General features: G+C 37.1%; 1 protein-coding gene and 1 pseudogene across 3 annotated transcripts in view; both read left to right on the top strand.

The window, feature by feature from the left end:
• GABRB1 (gamma-aminobutyric acid type A receptor subunit beta1) overlaps positions 1-22690 on the top strand; it is a 534121-nt gene that overhangs the window by 244248 nt on the left and 267183 nt on the right. The window lies entirely within an intron of this gene.
• LOC119529038 lies at positions 11934-13207 on the top strand (annotated as a pseudogene).

Below are 22690 nucleotides of genomic sequence, written 5' to 3' on the forward strand. Positions count from 1 at the left end.
CTTCACCCTTCCTCCTTTCTCTTGACTGGGATACCACCACAACTGCTAGAGCTCAAACAGACCAGACAATGGAAGTCCCACATGTTGAAGGTGGAAGAGCAATAAGATAGAAATATCGGAGGTCCTTAGCAATTATGGAGCTGCCATATCATTATGGGAATGCTAAACTCCCAATTGTATTTAAGTAAGAGAGAAGTAAGCATCATGATTTTTAAGGTACTGTTATTTTTGGTTTTATATCATTCTCAGCCAAACCTAATTCTAAAGGCAGACAGGGAATTAGAAGGTAACTACAGAAATCAAAAGCTGTTTTGGGGCATCAGATGTAACTGGTAAATATAATACTAAAATTACCTTTGGTTCATAAAAGTATAGCTCAATTCTGGATCATTAACAATAGTGTAGTTTTATCTATGCATTAAACTGTCTATATTCCTTAAATATATAAAAATGTCCTTCATCTTCTTGTTGAGGTTATTGATCCTTTAGTATAAAATGTTTGACCTATCATCTCTGATTTGCAATAAGCATAATTTTTTCCAACTCTGTTTCTTTATAAAGGTCATGCCTTGAGTCTTTAGGTACTTTGTAATTTATATTGCTATTAAAAATAGCCTTTTGTTTTCTCCCGCTATATTTTTAAATTAGTTGTATCCAGTCTTGCTACTGATTTTGGTAAGTTGATTTTTAATGCAGCAACCTTGATGAATTCTCATTTTAATTCTAAAAGTTTGCATGAAGATAATCCAGTTCTGCATTTGAAGTGTTCAAGAAGTATCATCAGAAATTTATTTATTTATTGAGCAATAACCAATCAAAAGACTATGTTAGCTGGTGAGGAGAGAAAATAAAAAGATGGATAAATAAATACAGTGTACCCCACATTGGCAAAAAGCTAATATACTTTGGTGTACTACAAGATATTCAGTTTGTCTATTATTCTAAATGAGTGAAATTAAGAAGACCCAATCATATCCTTTCAGGAATAAGGCAGATGAACCCTTAATTTTGATTTTTATTCCAAGATTTAAAAATGAACTGATAAACTTGATTATTGGAATTCATTTAGATTGATGTAGTAGTTACTTAAGGGAAAAAGCCCACTTTAAATTTGTTCACACCAGCTAGAGGCTGGAGCACTGTAGCCTAGTCTTTGAGTAGTAATGAATACTGCCTCTTCAGAAGACAGCTAAGCCAAATTTTTCATTCATTTTGGATTACACAGCTCCTCTCAAATTATTCACACAGAAGCTTTGCAACTGCATAAATTATTTAAAGTGTCTGATATCACATTTTATGAAACCTTTCACCTTAAATAAATGGTTAGGGTGCCTGTCTATTATTGACAGATTATTGACAGATGGGAGTGGAATATATTAGTCATAAAGAAGAATAGACTCTCCAACTCAAGAAAATGGAAATAAATAGGAAAAACAGACCATGAATAAATATCATCCTTTGAGAAAAGAGCTGAAAAAATATATCAGATTTCATGAGAAACTTTTCTCTTTTTCACAGTTTTCACAGGTCAAAGCCAGTCTTTTTGGAGTGTTCAATAGCTCTTCTCCCTTGGATTCATTTCAAGTTCATTATAATATCTCAAAACATTGCTAATATATTTTTATTATGCTTGAACTTTTAGGATGTTCTTGATAAGAAGAAAGGGTGTCCTTTGGCCTATGTCTTAGACCAATCATAAAATGACACATTATTATTTCCTACTGCGTAAAGAAAAATCTTGGTGAATGTGGAAAACATGATGGGAAAATAGTTATCATTAATCTTCTCAAGCAGTTCTCCCCAGAGAACTAACCACAGTGATACTGTTAAGCTGCCAGGGAACCACACTGAGCCTCACTCATTAGGGTTCTTTCTAATGTGACACACTGGGCTGCATTTTCATTCATATAAGGAATTAATTATAATAAATCTATTGTCCTATTAATACTTAGGCAAAGTTTCAGAAATCAACCCCGACATTTCTGATGAGAATTAGTAAGTTAATCATATCAAGTTTTCCCCAGTGGCAAATGAACATATGACAGATACTCAACTAACTTTCCTATTAATTGGGGAAATGCAAATTAAAACAACACTGAATTATCATGTCATACCCATCTGATTGACCAAGCTTAGAAAATCTGAAAATAATGTGTTAACAATAGAACTCTCATGCATTACTGGAGGGAATGTAAGTTTAGTACAATTACTATCTTAAGCAACTTTGCCATATCTAGTAAACTGAATTTATTAATTCTTCTGCCCAGGAATTTCAGCCCTAGGTTTATGCTCTCACACATTAAAAATAATTGCAAGTAATATATATTGCAGCATTATTTGTAATAGTGAAAAAAATCTGAAAATAACCTAAACACAATTGTTATCAACAAGAGAATAGAAAAGTAAAATGTGATATAGTCATAAAACAAATTATTGTACTTCAGATAAAATTAATAAGCTAAAAATAAACCAGCTAGATTTATATGTATTGGCATGGATACATTTTTGAAAACCCCTCATGATCTGGATCCAAGTCACCTTTTCTGACCTTTTGCCACTGTAACCACCACAGAATAGTGGTTATGTATTCAGCTATGGAGTTAGGTGAACCTGGTTTGAATCTTAGTTCTACTACTTCATTGAGGCCACAAACATTTGTTAAGCACCTTACAATATTCCAAGAATGATTTTGGGGGCTGGAAATGCCCAGGTGTACAAGGCATACAAGTTTCCAGGTTTTCTGCTCTCACAGAACGTATTCATTTTTTCAATAAAAGTTTCTTGAGAGTCTATTATGTGCTAAGAACTGTTTGGGTATAGGGGATACAGCTGTGAATAAAACAGATAAGTAAATGAATGAATGAATGAATGAATGGACGGATGGATGGATGACTATACAAAGAGTAGGATGCATGATATAAGCTATATGTCATTCAAAGTAGTGTCAAAATTTGATAGGATGATCAGGAAATACCTACAGTACCGACACACGGGCTGAGACCTGGGGGAAAACATTCTAGGAAAGAGATCTGCAAGCACAAATGCCCTGTGACAAGAATGAGTTTGGACTGACTTGAAAAATAGGTAGAAGGCTTATATGACAGAAAGGTTTTGTTACTTTAGGCAACCTACTTACTCTCTGTAAATCTCAGTTCCTTCACCTTTGAAACAATGACACTGATAGCGTGGTAGGCTGAGTTATGTATCCAGAGAAAACCCGTATTCTTAATCTTAACCCATTCCTGTGGGTGTGAACCCATGGTCCATAGGATCTTTCAGAGATGTTATGTTTGGTTAAAGTACGTCCCAACTAACTGAGTTTGGGTCTTAATATTTTTATTGGAGGCTTTATGCAGAGAAAGTCCCATGGAGGAGCAAGAAGCTGAAAGTCAACAGAACTGGAAGAGAAAGTAGAGGACATTGCCATGTGATGGAACCCGAGACTACTGGCCAGCCTACCACCCCAAAAGGGAGCAGCCTTCTAATCTCTGAAACCATGAGCCAATGAATCCGTGTTGTTAAGCCAACCCATTGCGTGGTATCTATCATAGCAGTAGGGAAACTGAGAAAAATAGTATGCTTCATAGAATTCTAGTGAGGATTAAAGGATATAATGTATTTCATTATTCATTAATTAAATGAAATAATGTATGCAAAGTGCATAGAGAATTCCTGGAAGATATTAACTGCTCCCCAAATGGTAGCTTTTGCCACCTTTGACATAGCCAGTGTGCTAGGACTTCATGATGTACCTCTCCCTACCAAACTTTCCCAAGCTTCTCCACCAACATATCTTTTGCTCAAAATGCACCCTTCTTACAAAAGAAATCTCATTCTCCCTTATCTTCAGCTGTCAAAATACCATCCACATATCAATATCATCTCTTCCATGAGGCCTGCACTAATTTCACCAGCCAAATGCATTTCTTATCTCTTGCCTTCCTTAATACTTTATCAACATCTCTCCTTTAACTTAAGTCATGTTCTCCACTACCTTTATTTCCTTTATGAGATTCTGAGCTTCTTTATTAAGCTGTTATTAAGTGTTACTCATATTCATTATTAAGCTATTTATTGTTATTCATATTTTTATTCACAGCCCTGGTGCTTACAGCTCAATTATATGTGTCCAATTATATAAATATTTAATAAATATTTTTCAACTTGAATTGACACTGAATAATTCACTTCCCTCATACTTGCCACTCACATGGTGTTTGATTTTCTTTAGTTTCTCCTAGAAATAAAATAGGCATACTACCCTAAAACTATACCAGGTTGGAACTTATATATCTGTATCTGTGATGCATTGTTACAGTAATGCCTTCCTCCACCCCCAATGAATCCCACTGCTTTGTGTCCGTATCCTTGTGTAATTTCCTCCCACATTGTCAATGGATTTGGCCATGTTATTTGTTCTGGCTAATGGAACATTAGCAAATGTGAAGCAATCAGAGGCTTGGAAAGCACAACGCTTTAGAGCTTGCCCTCTTGGATGGCTGCCATCCTGTGAAGAAGCCAGGGCTATAAGGCTGGAGACAAACAGCCCAGCTGACAGCCAACACCAACCGGTGATATATGAACGAAGCCATCTTAAACTATTGTTTTAGTTTTCTAGGCTGCTAAAGCAAATGCCATGAAATGGGTCAAATTAAACAATGGGGATTTATTTGCTCATGGTTTTGAGGCTAAAAGAAAGTCCAAGTCAAGGCGTCATCAAGTTGATACTTTCTTCCCAAAGACTGGCGTTCTAGGGCTGGCTGCCTGAGATCACTGGCTCCTCTGTCATAAGGCAGAGGCACACAGTGGCATCCCCTGGTTTCTCCCTTCTCTTCCATTGATATCCAGCTTCTGGCTGCTCCCTCTGGCTTTCTCTCTCTCTCTCTGTATTCATTCCACTTATAAAGTACTCCAGTAATAGAATTAAGACTCATGCTGTTTGAAGTGGGACACACCCTAACTGAAGTAGCCTCATCAAAAGGTTCTACTTACAATGGGTTCACACCCACAGGAATGGATTAAATTTAAGAACATGTTTTTCTGGGGTACACACATCTTCAAACCACCACAACCGTCTAGCCACAGTCCTGCTACAAGACGACTGTAGCCACATGAGTGACCCAAGCAAGTCAATTAGAAAACTCCTCAGCTGAGTCCATCCCAAATTGCTGACCCACAGATTGTGAGCAAATAAAATGGTTGTTGTTTTTAATCAACTAGATATTGGGATAATTTGTTTCAAAGTAATAAATAATCAATACAGCCTTTATATTCCTCAGGTCTGTAATTTCATCAATTTTTTTTTAATAGCGTACCTCAGGGAAATCTGCAGTTTATTTAGAAGCAGACATTCCCTGTAATCTTAAAAAATTCACTTCCTTGTTATGTTTCATATTAGAATTGATTCTTTTAGATCCTTGGTAGCATGAGTAGTCAAGAAGGAAATTAAATGGCATCTTGCCATCCAGCCTTACAAGCAATGTAATTTCCCAGCTCCCCCATAGTCCAGCAGGGAGGAGCAATAGACAAGAGGCAATTGCTTATTCCTCCAATATCTCCCACAGAGAACATTTCTGCTACAGAGCCAGCACCTCTTCTTTTTCTTTTTTTAAGCACCATTAACAGTTTCCCAAGTCTCTCTGACTTATAAAAAGTGTTTGTTTTTTGAAATGTCCTTAACTCCTTCCTACCCTAGTTAGGTCATGAATCATGAGATCTAAAATCCACCTTATTTTCCTATCAGGTTTCCAGCAGTTCCTACACTAGTATTTTTCATTTGTGATGGGTGTGTGTGTATGCACACATGTATATACTCATTAAGAACTGACGTAAAAATGACCTAGAATTTCCTTCTCAAAAATGGAATATGGAATGTAAGTAGTAAGATACATAGTGAATTAAGTATGTGCATAAATATATGTGACTATAAAAGTGAATTGATATTTTGAGACCTTACTTATTGCACTATTAGTGTTTTTCTTTATTTTGACAGGTGGGTTTCTTATTCTTTTATAGTAAACCTGACATTATAAATAATACCAAAGTTTCTATGTATGTGGTTTAAAGAAAGGGCTATGAAGGGAATTAAGAAAAAGTAAAGACACTAAGGGCATTGGAACATTCAGGAATAGATTTGTAGCATTTGGAACTTTTAGGGCTCTATGAGAAAATCTCCATGGTCTGGGATGCTGGGGTTCTGGTCCTATGTGCTTATGAATGCCTTTATCTTATAGTATTTGTTATGTTTAGACTATGACATTAGGAAGTAAGCTCTTACAGAGAAAGCAGAAGAAAAAAATTCTAGATATTAAAGAATTAAAAGGTCATATCCAATTCAGGACTCCCCCTTCCACTGAAGTGAGAGGTAACTTCCTAACTCATAGTAAATTTCTCATAAACCTCTCCTCACTAACCACTCCCTTCTGGTTTTGACGAGAAAATGAGAGACTTTTTTTTTTTAAATCTCTACATAATTTCTTCCCAGCTAGAACTCCGTATACAAAACCCTAGCCCGTCATCCTTTTCTCATTAATGAACGTTCTCTCTATTACAATAACCTGGATAATCATCCTCTTGATTTTCTGGTTCATTTTGTCTTTGACAATAATATTAGGGGGTCTGCCTTTTTGTATTACCCAGGAGCAGAGGTTCTCAACCTAGAGAGCCCCTGACCCCTGGGATTGAAGGCAGAATTGTGTGGGGAAGCGAATTTAGGTGGGAGTGGGGGAGAGTCCATTCATAGTGATCATCAAAGTTTTAAGGGAATATGTAGCCCCATAAAAGTTTAAGAAAAATTGGTAGATATGCTTCAGGTTTTGTTTTGAGGATGGGATGGGATTACTTCTATGTAATTGGATACACTCAGAATGGAAAGTACACGTTTTCTTGTTTTTTTTTGAAAGATTTAAATTCACAGGTATGTCTTCTCTTTTACTGAGACAAAATTAAGGAACAGGTAGGAAGACAAATTGCAGAAATTCTAACTATCTCAAGCACAGAATTAATAATTCTATGCTAATCCTAGGAGGTTAAACCATTTCTATGCTAATTCTAGAAGGTTAAACAATCTCCAAAAATACAGTTTAAGTGAAATGAAGATGAAAGTACCTGTGCTTGGGATGGTAGATAATAGAATATTATTCTGCTTATATGGTTATCATTGCCCTTTGAAACTCTGATTAGTTGTTAATCACCACGAACTCTTTCAGCACAAATTAATAGTTCATGCAAACGTCATTTCACCCTTCTTCAGAAGTTTCTTCAAGTAAAATCTTTGTAGTGGATGTGAATTTGCAATCACAAACATTGATCATCAAAATATACCAAGTGTTCTAATTTCTTTAAAACAGGTTAAATCTAACTTCAAATGTGCCTACTGGTAGATTGGGAGAGAATTCAACCTCTTATATCCTCATATGTTATTACAGCTACCCACACTGCTCGAGGATGGATGCAGGGATTATATCAATTCATTCAACAACTAATTATTAAGCACAATACCAGCTACTGGTATTGTGGGAAACAAAATTAACAAAAATCCTTGGTCTCATGATTTTACATTTCTATAGTGGGGAAACAGACCATAAACGAACAAATGAAATATATGGTACTGCCATATTGAACTAAATGCTATGGAGAAAAACTAGGGAATAAACAGTGCTAAATGGTGGAGACTCTCATTTAAAATAGGGGGCAAAGAATGCCTAAGAATGAAACATTTGTGCAAAGACTTGGTGAAGGTTAAAGAGTAAGCCATGAGGCTATTGAGAGGGGGAGAGGAGGAAAGAATTCCAGATATGAAACAGCTGTGCAAAGGATTTGAGGTAGGAATGAAGGGCGTTGCCAAGAAACAAAGCACAACTCCCCACTACTTAAAGGAGGTTTAAAGCTCCATCCCCTTTCTTCTCTCAAGAAATCTCTTCTTTCTTAGAATCCTTCCTTTTAGAGTCCTTCCTTTTCTTTCTTCCTCCTAGCGTAATGCATAGAAGAACCTCTTCAATGAGCTCCTCTTTTACAAAACAAAGAAAGAGATATTATCTCCAGAAGTCTCCATCCAAACATTCTTCTCAGAATGTTGGTGGGGTGGAGATAGGGACAAAAGAAAGAAAATCACAAGGAAAAATAAATTCTCGATAAATAATCTTTCCATATACATTTTCTCTAGCTGAGTCTCAGCAGCTGTACTATATACCAAAGTACATACCTCTTCAAATGACCTTAATATTACTCCAGTTGTTCTGTTCAATACTAGTAGTTAAACCATGTGACTAAAAGGAAGTGGGGAAATGGAAAGAGGTAGAGTGATACACAGTAATAATCACCACAGTCATGAAAATATTAACTCATTGATTTCCTATACATTCACTTCACTTTGTTTTGAAGTTGCAATAACTAAAAGAAAGGGGACATTATATAAGTGAATGCAGCATTATTCTTTTTATGTTAGACACCAAGGGTTTGAGAGGGATGGTGCAGTTTCCTTCTCCCTTCCCTTCTTCTCTCTGTGATAGGTTATTTGTAAGAAGTTTAATCAAGTGACTCTACAAAGGTAAGGCAGGGCTTAGGAAAACTGACATGCAAATGATGCATTACTGGGACTGGCAATTACAGGGATGCTTAAACTTGAAGGTCAAGGTGAAGGAGGGATTAGCTCTGTGAAGAGGGACACCTGACAACAACAACCAGAACAACCCATGAGGAGGGAGCTAGGGTGATATACACCCTGACTTTATTGTCTCTCACTCTTCAATCTCCTGCTGGTGCCTCCTGTTCCAGTTTGCTAATGCTGCCATTTTGCAAAATACTGGAAATGAATTGGGTTTTATAAAGGAGGTTTATTTGGTTACAAATTTACAGTCTTAAGGCCATGAAGTATCCAAGGTAAGGCATCAACAGTCGGGTACCTTCACTGAAGGATGGCCACTGGCATCCAGAAAACCTCTAGTAGCTGGGAAGTCACATGGCTTGCATCTGCTCTGAAGTTCTGGTTTCAAAAATGGCTTTCTCCCAGGACATTTCTCTAAGCTCCTTTCTCTCAGCTCCTGTGTGTCCTTGCTTCTTTCTCCCAGGTAAACTTGGGACTAGCAAAAGTCTACTTTCAATGGCCATCTCCAAAACATCTCTCTCAGCTGCACTGAGCTCCTTCTGTCTGAGCTTTTATAGTGCTCCAGTAAACTAATCAAGACCCAGGCTTAATGGGTAGGGCCACACCTCCATGGAAATAATCTAATCAAAGGTATTACTCACATTTGGGTGGGTCACATTTCTATGGAAACAGCCTAATCCAAAGATTCCAACCTAATCAACACTAACACATCTGCGCCCACAAGATTGCATTAAAGAACATGACATTTTGGAGGATGTAATGCATCCTAACTGGCACACCTTAGAATGGTTGAATCCAAAAGGAAGCAAATAGAAAATTCCAAGCACACTTCATAAATCTATTAGATTGTGCCTTAGACATCATCAGTTTCTGTCTCCCAAGCCTGGTCCTAGTGAAGAACACACCTAGAACTTTCTTATTGCTAGCATAGGTATTTGTGCCGTAGTATGTTGGGGGAGGGGAGGGAGGAAGTACTAAGGAGATGTAGAGCAGGCAGAGACTGTAAAGAATCAAATATGTTGCTGCTTTCAAAGATAACATTTTGGCAAAATAAAGTACTATGATTATAATAAAGATTGAATTCTATAGGGAATACACTTTTGCTTGCTTTAAAAAAGTTATATTATATGCTTAACTTAGGAGAAAGTGTCCAAAAGTTTTTGTTTTTGTTTTTTAATGTTTTTTACCAGAGATATTTATGTAACTGATACTGGCTCTTTCTGTCCCTAGATTGCAGCTCACAGAAACCTTCTATCAGAGAGGAAGAGTTTTAATGAGATTTTCCTAGAGTGAAGCACAGGACAGAGTGAAGGTTTAAGGCTGACTTGCCTGTGTGAGATTAGGCAAATGATTTAGCCTCTCAGATGAGCCCAGTTTCTTCTCCAGATGGGTATAACCACAGCCACCTTTTACGGAGTGCCTACCACGTGCCAGTGCAGTCGGTAGTTGTACGCCCACTTTACAGATAAGGAAACTGACACTTAGAGAGGTAAACTAATTTTCTCATGGCTGGTAAATGGTGGAGCCATGATTTGAACCTGGACTGACTTCAAGGCCCTGATTCTTAATCAATTTGCTAAACCCTAGTTCAAATGACTTTTGGAGAATTAAGTGAGCTAAAGTATTTTCAAGTGCTTGGCTCAAGCCTGGCATACCTGTGATGTTCAATACATGTTTGCTGAAAAAAATTGAATGAATGGCTGAAACTCATGCAGAACCCTCCTTACAATAAATTGTACATATGTAATTCATGTGATAAAATTAGTGCCAAATAAATATCACTTCTCTTTCTATCCTTTTTCCTTCCCATGCCTTAGACCTTTCTTATTAAATAAGCCATAAAAATACTAAATGGTTTGAGTGACATGCGAGTATGGGATAATTCTACCTTGCTTCCTGACAAGCAAATGAGCATGTCCAAGCAAAAATGGACTTTTGGTAATAATAATGTATATTCACTTCCTAATTCCCAGGAACTGAGAACATTAACTAATATGACAAAAGATGAAGTTAAGGATCTTGTGAGAAGGAGCTTGTTCTGGATTATCTGGATGGCCCAGAATGCAATCACATGTATCCTTATATGAGACAGGCAGAGGAAATTTTGAGACAGACACACATGGAGGAGAAGGTGATGTGAAAACAGGGCCAGAGATTGGAGTGATAAAGCCACAAGTTAAGGAGTGTCAGGAGCCACCAGTCAAGAAACAGATTCTCCATTAGAACCTCCAGAGGGAGTGCACAACCCTGCCAACACCTTGATTACGATCTTCCGGCCTCCAGAACTGTGCAAGAATAATTTTATGTTGCTTTAAGCCACCAAATTTGTGATGATTAGTTACAGAAGCCCTAGGAAACCAATACATCTTTACAAATGGTACTGTATTGGATTATGCTGCTTTCAAAGATAACATTTTGGCAAAATAAATTACTACGATTATAATAAAGACTGAATTCTATAGGGAATACACTTTTGCTTGCTATAAAAAGTAAGGAAACCCCCAAATTTTGTTGAAGTACTACTTTTAATTTCCTCAAAGCTTTGAGACTAAGAAAAAGAAGGTGTAGTCAATGAACTATGTGACTGTGTGGTGCATGGGAGGGTTACATGTGATAAAGCAAAACTTTTCTTGCAGTTTAGGCTCTCACAGCTTAATGGAGTGATTCATGAATTGGACAGCATCCTGTTCAGAAAGCAGAAGGGAGCGCCACCGAGGATGTGAAAAGGGGAAGCTCATACAGGTCAAATGTGGAATCAAGTGGGGAGGTATTCTGATTGGCTGACATTGTTTCCATTTTACATGGCAGGGGGGTCTTACAAAGTGGGGAGCAAATACACATTGATTGTGTGGAGTGCTTGTCCATTCTGATAAGCTCTCTTTACCAGACCAAAGCTAGTTTTATCACCAGGTGTTGCTTTTTAGTGACCCTGTAGGGTGTGTTCTGTTTTCTCAGAAAATCCCTGCAGGTCAATTGTTTTTGTCCTTGGGAAAAGTCCTTCTTGGAAAGGGGTCTTCTCCCAGCAATACCCAATGCAGGTGGCCATTTTATTTTATGTAATAGATGAAAGAAAGGATGGAAGTTGCATCTTGAAATGGGCAGTGTCCATGGTGAGCAGAATGCAGCTGGATGTAATACTCACTGGATCTTCCCACAAAGCATGACAATGCCATAATTACCTCTGAAAGGTGATTTTAAAAAGACCACTTAAATACATTCACTGAGATTAGAAGGACCTTATCATTTCAGTAAGAGGGGGATTTGGGGAGATATAGTAGCTGTGACAGTGGCAATACACAGTGGCCCCCTAGGAAGGATTAAAAGTTAATGACTGAGAGGAGCATGGCCTTCTCCTCTCCCTGACATGGCATGTGTTCGTCCATGATATCAGTGTACTTTGAAAAGGGGAAGTCATATGGCAAAAATGTTACTTTGCCTGCTGTGTTCAAGGCTCCCATTAGACTGGATATTGTGAACTTTGTTCACACCAACTTGCACAAAAACAACAAACAGCCCTATGCTGTCAGTGAGTTAGCAGGTCATCAAACCAGTGCTGAGTCCTGGGGCACTGGCAGAGCTGTGGCTCGAATCCCCAGAGTTCGAGGTGGTGGGACTCACCAATCCAGCCAGCATGCTTTTGGATATATGTGTTGTGGAGGTCACATGTTTGCACCAACCAAAACATGGTATCAATGGCACCATAGAATAAGCACAACACAGAGGCGATATGCCATCTGCTCTGCCCTAGCTGCCTCAGCCTTACCAGCGCTGGTCATGTCTAGATTTCATCACATTGAGGAAGTTTCTGAACTTCCTTTGGTGGTGGAAGATAAAGGTGAAGGCTATAAGAAGACCAAGGAGGCTGTTTTGCTTCTTAAGAAACTTAAGGCCTGGAATGATATCAGAAAGGTCTATGCCTCTCAGCAAATGAGAGGTGGCAAGGGCAAAATGAGAAACCATCATACCATACAGTGCAGGGGACCATGCATCATCTATAATGAGGACAATGGAATCATCAAGGCCTTCAGAAACATCCCTGGAATTAGTCTGCTTAATGCAAACAAGCTGAGTATTTTGAAACTTGCTCCTGGTGGGCATGTGGGACATTTCTGCATTTGGACTGAAAGTGCTTTCCTCAAGTTAGACGACCTGTATGGCACTTAGCATAAAGCTGCCTCCCTCAAGAGTAATTACAACCTTCCCATGCACAAGATGATGAATACAGACCTTAGCAGAATCTTGAAAAGCCCAGAGATCCAACAAGCCCTCCGAGCAGTACGCAAGAAGATTCATCGCAGAGTTCTAAAGAAGAACCCACTGAAAAACCTGAGAATCATGTTGAAACTGAATCCCAATGCAAAGACTATGCACCAAAACACCATTCTTCACCAGGCTAGGAATCACAAACTCAGGATAGATAAAGCTGCAGCAACATTAGAGGCCAAATCAGATGAGAAGGGGGTTCCAGGCAAGAAGTCTGTAGTGGGGAAGAAAGGAAAGAAGGCTGTTGGTATTAAGAAGCCACAGAAGCAGAAGCCTTTGGTGGGAAAGAAGCCAGCAGAAAAGAAACCTACTACAGAAGAAAAGAAGCCTGCTGTTTAAATTGCTTATTTCGTAAAAGGCAAATTATATTGGACACTTTATTTTGTATAAAGACCAGATCAAAAAGGCAAAGAAAAAAAAAAAAAATGACTGTGATGACACTGATTCATTTCAAGTAAAAGCAGAGAAATATTTGGAGGATGCTGACCAGGGAGCACAGTTCTATGGATAAAGTCAAAGACATGAATATCAATATTAACCCTGAGCTTGCTGAGAATTACCTTTCATGGGGCTCTGTCATTAAAAGGTGAGAACAAGGCACCATTCCATTGGTTAGGAATCCCAATATCTAGAACAGTATCTGGAATACTGTAGTTGTTTAGTAGAAGAGTGAACTTCCAGTGGAACCCATCTCGGGCCTCAGGGCTAAAAGGCAGGGATCTGACAAGTCCCTCAAATGACGGTCCATTATATGAAATTGTGCCTTCATTAGCCTGGGAACACCTTCTGAATACCCAAAAGAAGGCTGCTGAGGGGTTGTCCAATTCCATATAATGGACCCTTATTTGAGAGTCTTGTTGTTTTGAGAGTCTTGTTGTATTGAGACTCTTGTCAGGGCTGGATTTATAAGACAAAAGGCTTTAAGGTCTTCCAGTACAGCCTACACATAATAAAAAGGAAGCTTTGGGGCTAAGAATGTGATTCAAAATGCTGGGCCACAAGCAAAAGTTCTTGACTCCCAATCCTTTGTTCCTTCCTACCACCACACTGCCACTGGTGAAGCTTTAGAAACTATTGGAAGATACTTATCAATTTAGTAATTAAAGTCTTCTTAACTAAAACAGTGATACCTGATGTTTTGTAATTTTTCCAAAGGAGAAACTTAAAATCAATTAGCTACTTCAAGAGAATTATGGTTAGCAGCAAATAGAAATGTCATTTGCTGAACTCAAATCACAATAATACTCTGAGTTAGTCATTTGACTTCTTTGGACTCAGTTCTTCAATCTGTAAAATGAGGAGGTTGAAAAAATAATTTTCTTCCATGTTAAGTCACCAATGGTCTAGCAAATGACTCAGTCATTAAAGGCTGGATGTGCTCTGCATCTTTGAAGATAAATCACTTCCTTACTGCTGTAGATGTACGTAGAATGAAATGAAACTTTACTGGATGGCGGTGGGAATTAGTCTATTATATAGTGCTTTTTGTTATTGGTCAACACACAGTAACAACACAACAGTTTCTGGCTAATGTAAACCACGGTGACAGGCAAATCTAACAATTTGAAGGACTGGCTTAGCTTTTCTTTTACTAAAGAAATATCACAAGCTCTTTGATTTTTTGATCTGTGCTTAACGCCAGTCCTGGAACATGATAGTGGGTACTCATGCCCACTATGAAAGCCTATTGTTGTACCTTGATTTCCAGACTCAGACACAATGAGGAAAATTACAATTACTCATAAAAGTTTGACATTGTATCTTTGTTCAACTTTTGGCATCCCAGCAAAAATTTTCCATGGCAACAAATTGACGATGGTCTTAATTATAGTTAGCACATTACATATTAGAAATATTGTGTCCAAGTTTCCAAGTACATTCAAGCCATTTGGTGAGACATTTTATGTAGTTTATCTTAGAAATTAGATGTTTATTACATATTACACAGTTTTAAAAACTTTAGTTTTAGATAGTACCAATAATATGTTCATTACACAGTTAAAGCTTATAGACCTTAGATAAGAGTATTTAATGGCTGGTTAAGAAATTATTTAACATCACTAACATACTCTTGAAGAATAAACACCACTGTCTTGTGTTTTTTCCCTGAAATATTCATTTGTGAAACCTAATGGCTGCTATGTAATATTACTTGAAATGTGACAGAATAACAGCAAGAATTTAAACATAGAACTTTCTCTTCACTGGTTTTAACAGATTTCCTTAGGCGTGATGAATTATTTTGAATGCAAACCATGAAGTTATTTATAAGAATTTAATAAAACTTAATTCTAAAGGATAATGCAATGATACCACATTCTAAAATATAGTAGCAATTCATCGTTTAAGGTTTGCAAAGCTTCCCCAAGTTCAAATGCAAATGCTCTATTTCATTTCTGTGCCTTCATTTTTTAAAAGAAGCCCATTTTCTACCCCTTTTAGAATTTTTTTTCATTGCTTTTCCTGCTTTTTGAAACTTTATTGATGGTAACATTGCTGCCTTAAACTTGTTACCCTAATTCAGACCATTTGAAAAGAAAGAAAAATTCTCTCTTCTCTCTTTCAGCATCTTAGATCCAGACATTTGCTTTGACATTGCCACATTCACAATCCTCTCCTCTCAATCCATCTTTTTGCAACAGTCATTGAACACTTTTGAATATGTCTTGCACAGTTCTACCTCCTTCAGAGAACCCCTTGATGAAAAGACACAGTCATGGTTCTCCAGGAATTTACAGGTTTCTAATAGGTTTGAAGTCATTATTCACACTGTCCTCCCTTTTATCCTTCACATTCAGTCAGTTGATTATTCAATATTTCTGCTTTTAAAATGCCAATTGTCTATATCCATCTTCTCTCTTTCTCTCACTACTACTTTAGCTAGTTCATGCTTACCTTCTTCCACAATGTACTACCTGGTTTTTTGCTTTTCTTCTATTTCCATCCCATACACCTGAAGATCAGTAATCATCATGAGGAAGACATTTGATAGCAAGAATTTCCATCTTCAAAATCCTCCATTATAGCCAATGACTATAAAATCTAGACTGATAATATTTTATAACTAGAAAAGCTCTTCAAGAAGACATAGAACCAGTCCCCAAGATTTATATAAGAGGAACATGAGGACATGATAAATTACTGCTTTTTATTGTCACCAAAGTAAAATTCTTTAATTCTCCACCATTACCTACAAAATAAAGTCCAAATCCCTCAAATACCATATACAACCCTTAAACATTTGAACACCTTAGTCTTCCTTTTGACAAACCTTCAGATACAATGAGAGTTCTCATGAGCTCTTTCACAATGTTTTTTCTTTGTAGCAAAAACTTACCCATTCCTCAAAAGTTTCTCACATGAATGAATTGGAGTGAACCATCCTAGATTCACTTCTCTTATAATGTTCTTGTTACTCAATAGCACTTCCTAAAATACAGCCCCAAATTGAAGAAAATATTTCATGGCATCTGACTAGTGTAGATGACAGTGTATGTATTATCATCTCTGTTTTAAACACTATACTTTATAAAAGCATGTAGATTTTGCCTAATTATATTTCATATTGTTAGTTTAAACCCATTGTTATGGTCATCCAGATTTAACTTCATCTATTCCTACACTGAAGTTGTATTAAGTGCCTACGCAGAGATAGCTCCAGGCTGGACACAGGATACAACAGTTAACCAAATAGATACGTTTTCTGCCATCAACACGCTCATAGTCTTGTACAGAAAAAAGTCATTTTAATAAAGATACATAAATAAATCTATAATTTGTGTAATTTAATACCTTTGATAAATTCTCTATTAAAATTAGAACCATCACACTTCTTGTTTGTCTGTGCATTAAGGAAGAAAACGAAGTTAACACTTATTTAGTAACTACTAATGCCCAGATAATATCTATGAGAGAGATATGATCACTGCTTTACCAATGGTTTCTAAAGCAGTAAGTCAGAATTTGAACATAGTTCTCTCTGATTCATTTGTCTATATGGATATCATAGAGATTCTGTTTCTTTCTGCATGTGACAATCAGGTAAAAGGGAAGTAAGCTTTTTTTGACAGTGCTCAATCCCAGTGAACTCATGCTAGTTTCAAGGGATAACTGCTTGCTGTCCTGAATATTCTCAGAAGTTTCTTCTCTGTAAACACTGGATTTGAATGCTGATTTCATGACTATTGATATGTGCTATTCAAGAAGTAGGAAGTAAAATATATAAAATCTATAAATATTGGCATGGGGAGAAATGACATTTTTTACAGATGAGATAATAGTATATTAAAAGTTTAAGAAAACAACCAAGTTGTTCTAGTTTGCTAATGCTGCCTTTTCGCAGAACACCAGGAATGGATTGGCTTTTATAAAGGGGGCTTATTTGGTTATGAAGTTACAGTCTTAAGGCCATGAAGTGTCCAAGGTAACACATCAGCAATCAGGTACCTTCACTGGAGGATGGCCAATGGTGTCTGGAAAACTTCTGTTAGCTGGGAGGTCATGTGGCTGGCATCTGCTCCAGAGTTCTGGTTTCAAAATGGCTTTCTCTCAGGACATTCCTCTCTAGGCTGCAGTTCCTCAAAAATGTCACTCTTAGTTGCTCTTGGGGCGTTTTTCTTCTCTCAGCTTCTCCAGAGCAAAAGTCTGCTTTCAACGGCCATCTTCAAACTGTCTCATCTGCAGCTCCTCTCTTCTCAGCTCCTGTGCATTCTTCAAAGTGTCCCTCTTGTCTGTAGCAAGCTCACTCCTGTCTGAGCGTTTATAGGGTTCCAGTGAACTAATCAAGGCCCATGCTGAATGGGTGGGGCCACACCTCCATGGAAAACATCCAATCAGAGTTATCACCCACAGTTGGGTGGTCACATCTCCATGGAAACACTCAGTCAAAGAATTACAAACTAATCAAACTGACACACAAGTAATAATTCTCAAAACTATAATTTCCACAATGAGAGGCATAAAATTGATTTGGATTCTTATATAATAGTTTTCAGCCATAGCTTGAAAATAAAACGGAAAAAATTATAATTTAAAAATATCAAAAAATTGACCTTAGACCCTTGGTGTTAATTTAACTTGGACCACATGAGATCTAGTAGTGAACAAATAAAATCTTTGTAGAAAGGACATAGGAAGATATCAATAATTTTAATAAATATGACTCAACATTTATTGTGTACATAATTTGTGTCAGGGACAATACTAGAATTTGAGAAAAATTAGAGAAATAAACTCTAATAAACCATACAGTCTAGGAAACAACCATTTACTGAAGGAGAGAGACATGCCAAGTATTGACTAATACAATGTAAACTGAAATAAATGCCATACAGGAACTATGGGTAAGGTCTTTGGCAACACAAAGAAAGGAACAATTCATTCTGATTGAGGAAAATGGAAAGACGAACACATTCCTAGTTAGGAAAATTTAATATAATTAAGCTGCATAACTTTAAATGAAAAGATAAACACAATAAAATACCATGTACAGATTCCATGGGATATACTATAAAATTTTAAAGCTAAAGATCAAAATATTAATATATGAATGTATAAGCAGGGAAGAACAAAGAAGATATATGGATACATAGATAGATAAGTAGATAGATATAGATGCAGTTAGATAAAAACAGCCACATAAAAATGATTGATGGACTTCCTTAATAATTTTACAAAATGTTTTAACATTACAATATACCTCCACATGGTGCTGGACTTTAGAAAATCAAGGGGAAATGATAAATGGAATAAGAATTGATATTTTAAAATTAATTATTTTATGAGCAATTTAGCAAAAATAACAGCAGTGGGTAATATTATTTCATAGCAGTTATTTTGGGATAATTGGATATTCACATGGAGAGTAATTAATTTGGATTCATATTTCACATTTCACATTGTAATATAACTGAATCAGAGAACATAAAATTTATTTTTTTTAAATATAAAAGGTACAATAGCATATTTAAATGCTGCAGAAGAAAGAAATTTAGGGCCCCTCAAAAAAATGGAGCATGTTAGAGACAAAATGGATATGCCTAGACATATAAAGATAAATTTTTATATGGCAAAATGAAGTAAAATAAAAATAGCATAATGAAAACATAACTGGTAAATATAACTGATAAAATGTCACTATTCAAAATGTAGAGAAAGCCGAAATTAATATATGTAGTCATTATACAAATTCTACTTAACGAATAATCAAAAATGGTACACAAATGGAAAGATACAGAAAGTAATTTGGAGTTTTGGGAATCTGCCTCCGTCCCCAGTAAAATTAATGCTTCTTTAAATAACTTTAAAGAATCATTGAACTTTGATTTAAGATACATACATATTTAAGAAACCCCAGTGTTGGTGAAGACATAACAAATCTTATAAATTGCTTTTGACACCATAAATAGAGTCAGCCCTCTACAAGTAATCTGGCATTAAATCAGGCTCTGGAACTAGGCTCATGTCCTTTCAATAGCTCCATGTCAAGAAACAAGCTGAGAGGGTAAAAATATGTATTCTGAGTGAAAAATTGGAAACACCCTAAGTGCTGAAAAGTAAAGGAATAGTTAAGTAAATAGGATACTAATTAAATGCCATAGTGTGAAATGACAAATAAGTGAACTCTTTCAATGCTGAGAAATGCTTACACAAAATTATATTAAATGTAGAAAGATGAATATGCACATTAAATAGGTGCCAGCTCTTTTGCTGCCTCATTCTTTCCCAAAAAGGCAAAACTTGAACTCAAAGATATAACATTAAGGTTTCAACTCCAGTGGGAGGAGCTTTAGAAACATTAGTTGGGGCATAAATTCATGGTCAGTGGCCAAAATTGTGACTCAGAAGTATTTTATTTGGCTGTCACAGATTTATTTTATTTTGTGTAGCTTTATTTTATTTCAATGTAACTTTCTTTAACTTTTGGAAGTATAATTTGCATACAGTAGAATGCACAGATATTAAGTATTCCCCTTGATGCAGATTTGCCCATGAGTACACCCACGCAACTACCTCCCAGATCAAGACACTGAATTATCTTCAGCACCCAGAGGACTCCTCATGCCCCTTCCCAGACAATTGCCCACCCTAAGAAGTAACCACTATGTCACTTCTATCACCGTCCATTGGTTTTGCTTGTTCTTAGACTTTACATAAATAAAATCATACTGCCTATACTCTTTGGTATCTGTTTTCTTTTGAATCAACATAAAATGTGTGAATTCATCACATTATTGAGTGTATCTGTAGGTCATTCTTTTTTTTTTTACCATTGTGTAATATTCCATTGTATGAATATACCATATTTTAATTATCTGTTCTCCTTTTAATGGACTTTTTTGGGTTATTTCCAGGCTTTGGTTTTTATCAATAAATTTGCTTTTAAAATCTTTTGGTGAACATACACACTTAAATTTTTTGGATCTATATTCCGAAGATATGCTTAGGAGTAAATGGCTGAGAAGTAGGCTATGTACACATTTAGCTTTAGTAGATACCAGCACATTATTGTTGTTGTTTAAAATGGGAATTATCAATGACTTTGTCCAGTTATCAATGGGCTCCTTTACTTCTATTCCTTTATTCATATTGCTTAATCCAGAAAAGGTTTGTTTTTGCAACTCCTGATAAAGAAAAAACATAGTAAACTGATTTGCCTGAATTGTAAGCATCAGGTTTTCAGTGGTAATGACATTTAAGCATTTCTGTTAAAAGCAATGTAAGCTTTTCCAAGTACAGTCAACCCATCCACTCAGGAACAAGGTTATCACAAAGTCAAGAGCAAGCATTGTTTCTCACTTTTCCACTGATGCACACCGGGCAGATGCAGTCTTCTGCTCCTGAGCCTTCCTGTGCAGCCTGGCGCCAGTCAGCACTCCCTCAGCTTCGGCACTGCCTGGCCGGCCAGCCTAATTGGCCTTACTCTTTGTACTGCTGCAGGGTTTGACGTTTAGGCCAAGAAAATCATCTTTGTGAGCATATCTACTGCAAGGATCTTTCTTTTTCTTGTATTTCACTTAATAAAATTAGTCACCACACAAGATGCATTAGCAGCAGCAGCTCAGCTTCCTTGGATTTACATAAATTTATTCTCAGCAGAGAGATCAAGAGGCAATTTATTCAGCTGTTGGCCTTGTTGGGCGTTCCTATCATCTGACCCCGCAGCTCCCTCTGAATAACATGTTTGTGATTATTTATTATTTGCAATGATTGCTCCCTCTTTTGCAAGGAATGACTAGGAAATCATTTTCAGATTCTAAATTTTTCTGAGCTAGAAAGCAGGAGAAAGAAAGGGAATAAAAGATCTAAAAAAAACTTTGTAAGTGGGCTAAAAAAGCAACATCTGGCCTGATCATGAAACACCTCTCAAGGTCCCTATTTTTGCCAAAGTGATTATCAGGTGACTTCTTTGAGAGATGAGAGCTGTGTTTGGGATAGACTGTATTGATACAATGTGCAGGCATGCTTAATAAACGTGAAATTCAGTTTTTCAGGCATGAGGGATGTAAACATTGTATTGATCTAAGGCTATGGCTAGAGATGGGGTGCCTTCTCTGGAAGTTTATTCCAAATGAGAGTTAGACAGGAAGGGAAGAAGGAATGGTGTACAACCTGCAGTCATCTCCTCTTCAACACCAAAAGATGCTTCTGTAGCTCTATGGTGAAAGGAACTGAATCCAGAACCACCAGGCACCAGAAAGTAAAAGTGCCCTCCCTTTCATGGAATCAGAATAGGTGGGCAGCCTAGGCAAGTAGTTTAAATTTTCAGTTCCTCACTGTGCCAGTTAGAATGTATTATGTCCCCCAAAACACCATTATCTTTGATGCAGTCTTGTGTAGGCAGGAAACATATTGGTACTGATTGGGTTGGAGACTTTTGATTGGATGTTTTCATGGAGATGTGATCATTCAACAGTGGGCAAGATCTTTCACTGGATAATTTCCATGGAAGTGTGGCCCTGCCCATTCAGCATGGGCCTTGATGAGTTTACTGGAGCACTGTATAAGCTCAGACAGAAGGAGCGAGCTTGCTACAGCCAAGAGGGACTCTTTGAAGAATGCACAGGAGCTGAGAGAGGAGCTGCAGAGAAGACACAGTTTGAAAGTGGCCGCTGAAAGCAGACTCTTGCTTCAGAGAAGCTAAGAGAGGATAAACGCCCCAAGAGCAACTGAGAGTGACATTTTGAAGAGGAGCTTTGGCCTAGAGAGGAACATGCTGGAAGAAAGCCATTTTGAAACCAGAACTTGGAGCAGACACCAGCCACATGCCTTCCCAGCTAACAGAGGTTTTCCAGATGCCACTGGCCATCCTCCAGTAAAGGTACCCAATTGTCGATGTGTTACCTTGGACACTTTATGGCCTTAAAGACTGTAACTGTGTAACCAAATAAATCCCCTTTTATAAAAGCCAATCCATTTGTGTTGTTTTGCATTCCAGCAGCATTAGCAAACCAGAACACTCACTCTACTCATATGTAAAAGGTGCATAAAAATAATACCAACTTCACAGGTTTTGGTGAAGATTAGATGGGGCAAGGGCTTTCAAGTGTGTAATGCAGTATCTGACACTTACTGGAATTCAGCATTAGTTGTCATTATTGTGAATGTCATTGCCCTTGGCTGTCTTCTCCTTCATCCTTCTCCTGCTCCTATTCCTCTGCATCTAGCCTCCAATCCCTGCATAGTGGAACCACGAGTTGTATACATTCATTAAAATGGCCTCTGCGACTAGAAAGAATCTCAATCTAGCCTTTCTTTATAATGAATCAGAATTCCTCATTTCCCTTGTAGATCTGTTTCAGAATTTGGTAGTTCAGAAAGCTG

This window comes from Choloepus didactylus, chromosome 3 (genome assembly GCF_015220235.1).
Source record: "Choloepus didactylus isolate mChoDid1 chromosome 3, mChoDid1.pri, whole genome shotgun sequence".
In the NCBI taxonomy this organism is placed as follows: Eukaryota; Metazoa; Chordata; class Mammalia; order Pilosa; family Megalonychidae; genus Choloepus; species Choloepus didactylus.